The sequence below is a fragment of the Aotus nancymaae genome, unplaced genomic scaffold (genome assembly GCF_030222135.1).
Source record: "Aotus nancymaae isolate 86718 unplaced genomic scaffold, 86718_ANA_hifiasm-v0.15.2.pri h1tg000089l, whole genome shotgun sequence".
NCBI classification, from domain to species: domain Eukaryota; kingdom Metazoa; phylum Chordata; class Mammalia; order Primates; family Aotidae; genus Aotus; species Aotus nancymaae.
In genome coordinates this window covers 5,275,036-5,278,910 of record NW_026988504.1, presented here as the reverse complement: position 1 = coordinate 5,278,910, position 3,875 = coordinate 5,275,036, and positions in this window count along the sequence as shown.

Genomic DNA, 3,875 nt, shown 5'->3' with positions numbered 1-3,875 from the left:
CCAGTTTAAAGTCCTCCCTTCTGATCTGTTTGCGTCAAACCAGCCATCCCTCTTCCCACTGGGTATTTACCCAGGGACGTTTCCAGGACCCAGGCCTCGGTGCCCGGTGGCAATGTTGACAAAAAGGGTCAAACTCTGTAAAATATTCAAAGAGAGTTATTCTGAGCCAAATACGAGTGACCATGGCCCGTGACACAGCGCTCCGGAGGTCCTGAGAACACGTGCCCACAGTGGTCGGGGTACAGCTTGCTTTTATATATTTTAGGGAGGCATGAGACATCAATCAAATACATTTAAGAAATACATTGGTTTGGTTCAGAGAGGTGGGACAATTCAACGTGTTGAGGGGCTTCCAGGCTATAGTTAAATTTAAACATTTTCTGGTTGATAATTGGTTGAGTTTATCTGAAGACCTGGGGTTAAAGGAAATGCTCAGGTTAAGATAAAAGATTGTGGAAACCAGGTTTTATTGTGCAGAGGAATCTCTCAAATAGCTGACTTCAGAGAGAAAGCAGGTTGTAAAATGTTTCTTATCGGACCTAAAAGGGTGCCTGGCTCTCAGATGATTATCTCCTGGATCTGGAAAGAAAGGAAGAAAATAAAGGGGAAAGGAGATTCTCAATAGGATGTGGATTTCTCCTACAAGACACTTTGCAGGGCAACTTATTCTATTTATTTATTTATTTATTTTTGAGACGGGGTCTCTCTCTGTAGCCCAGGCTGGAGTGCAGTGGTGTGATCCCGGCTCACTGCAACCTCCGACTCCTGGGTTCAAGCGATTCTCCTGCCTCAGCCTCTGGAGTAGCTGAGACTACAAGAGTGTGCCACCACACCGGGCTAATTTGTTCTGTTTTTAGTAGAGACAGGGTTTCACCGTGTTAGCCAGGATGGTCTCGATCTCCTGACCTTGCGATTTGCCTGCCTCAGCCTCCCAAAGTGCTGGGGTTACAGGCGTAAGCCACCGTGGCTGGCCTTTTGCAGGGCAATTTCAGGGTATGGCAAGGAAATAGATTTTGGGGTAAAATATTTTGATTTTTTTCCTTGTTATGCCACAGTCAGATGGAAAGTAAGTCACAATACACAGGGTCACATAAAACCCATCTGAGGAGAATTTGCGGTTTGTAGGGCATGACTCCCCAGATCCCTTAGATAGGAATTTGGGCAAGATTTAAAAAAAAATCAGAGTGTGGTCCTCGGCAATCTCAGCCAGGCGCAGAGGCCTCCGTCTCCCTTGGTCCGCGCCGCCCTTCCCGTTCTCGCTGATGATTTCCTTGAAGTTGAACTTGCTTCTCTTTCTCAGTCAGTGGAAATCCAAAGCAGTTATCTGATGGTTTCTTTATTATTTGCTTATTTATTTATTGAACTGAACTTCTATTGCAAATACCTTTTTATCAGAAGTAGAAAGAAAAATATATGCCAGCTCCTCACCCCCAAACTCCCCTCCCCCGCCCACCTGCGATAGACGCAGGATACACACTTCGAATCCAAAACAGCCCAAATGCGCTGATGTATTTCCTCCAGGGTACTTTGGGTTCCAGGTTCGTTTTTTGTCCCCAAGTTTCCTTCTTTGAAGTCTCATCCCCTGGTAGCCCAGAACTGTGACAGTGGCTGCATCAAATGCAATCTTCCTTCTGGCAGAATTCTCTTCGTCCCCAGAAAAACGGGTGTTTCTGGAGAGCCACGGTTCTGCCTTCAGTGCTTCCTCCTCCCCACGTGCCAGCGTTTCCCACACAGACCTCTGAAGTCGCATGGTCTTCGGTACCAACGAACACATCGAGGATTCAGGACCTTGCTGTCCACGGCTCTGACACACGTTGCTGGGGACAGAATGGCTTTCCAGGCGAGCCAGTGGGTAGGCAGAGTTCTGGGAGAAGAGGAACGTGGCCATTTCCCTTGGTTCCGGTGATCTGTCCCAGCATCAGATGTTGAAGGACACTGTGAGGATCAGTGAATGTTTACAACTGAACTGTGCCCTACCCCTACATTCTATTTATTTATTTATTTATTTATTTATTCATTCATTCATTCATTCATTCATTCATTTATTTTTGCGACCGAGTCTCGCTCTGTCGTCCAGGCTGGAATGCAGTGGTGCAGCTCAGCTTACTACAACCTCCGTCTCCTGGGCGCAAGCAATTCTCCTGCCTCAGCCTCCCAAGTAGCTGGGATCACAGGTCCACACCACCACGCCCAGCCAATTTTTGTATTTTTAGTAGAGATGGGGTTTCGCCACATTGGCCAGGCTGGTCTCGAACTCCCGACCTCAGGTAATCTGTTCACCATGGCCTCCCGAAGTGTTGGGATTACAGGCGTGAGCCACCGTGCCTGGCCTTCCTTTCCTAGTTCTATGGCCACTCTGCCCCCTTCCTCTTCGTGGTTGCCCCTCCTCTTCTAGCCCTTTAAACTCACTGTTCTTCAGGCTTCCACAGCTTGGTCCCCAGCCCTCATTGTTCTGTATCTCTCCTTAAATGACCCTGTCACTCTCGTGGTTAAACCCCCACCTTTGTGGAAATGGTTCTCAAATCTACGCATCTCACTTGGGTCCCAGTCCCACGTTAGGCTGTCTCGCCGCCATCTTGGTTGGAAGAGCTCCAGGGCTTGGGTTCCCCAACAAGTGCTATCTTGTATCAGTGATTCTTTTCAGTACCCTGAATTATATGAAGCCTGTGGACCTCAATTTTAAAGCAAGTGTGTTGTATTTCAGCATTGTGAGTTTCAATGCGATGCTCTGGTTGGAATGCAAGCATGTAACTGGCTTTTCACCGGACGCTTGAGAAGGACTGGAGCACACCCCATCTACTCAGAGCCTCTAGGGTGTCAGTAAAGTTCCACTTCCCCTTTGGTACCAGAACGGGCAGTGCCCTGCCCTTTCATTCCCTCTTTGGCAAAGGAACTTCCCCACTTTTTTCCCAGAACAAGGTAGAAAGAAAGGTGACATTCAAACATGTTCTACTTCACGTGTTCCATGTGTGTTCTGTGTCCCCCAGTCTGCTCTAGCAACACTCCTGGAACCACACACCTCAAGGCAACATATCCCAAACCAAACTCATCAACATCCCGCAAAACCTGCTTCCTTTTTGCCCAGTCTCAGTCCCTCGAGGCCCAGACCCAAAGCACTGGCCCAGACCCCTCCCTTTTCTATGCTCAATACAGTCAGGCCCCATAGTCCTACTGATTTTCCACCCTAAGCGTTTCTCCAACTTTTACCTCCTCTCCCAGGTCCACACCTTCATCACCTTCCGCCTGAACCTTTGCGTCACACCTGGTGTCAACTGTGTGCCTTTCACATCCACCCTTCTACTGTCATTAGTTTCTAAATGACACGTTTGCCCATAATCCCCCAGGCTAGCCCCTCGAAGGACCCCCTCAAGATGCTCACTCTGGCCCACCTGCCCGTCCACGGCCAGGTCCTGCCTGCCATGCCGGCCTCACCTAAGTTGCTCCTTGCTTCGCACCGAATCCCTGGCTGCACTGAGAGGCTCACAGCTTCCCGCCTTTGACTCACTCTGCTCGTGCAAGGTTTAGCTCAGGTATCTGTTCCTCCAGGAAACTTCCCAGGGTCCAGGCTCAGGGTCCCCCCGAGGCCCCTGTACCACCCCACACTCATCTGAAGTTGTCTATTTGTCTGCCTGTGCCCCTGACAAGACAGATGGCCTCCAAAGGTAGTGCATTGGAAAGGACTCCTTCAGTCACAAATGACATAAACCCAACCCAGTGGGACCAAGCGCAAGAAAAATGTGCTGGCTTCAGAGGCTGAGGGTTGGGCTGGCTTCCGATGGGGCCCGATGCTGCGGCCGCATCCTCAGGACTTGTTTCTGTCCCCTCTCGGCTTAGCTTCATTGGCTTCATTCCCAGGCAGGTGCTCTCAGCTTCGT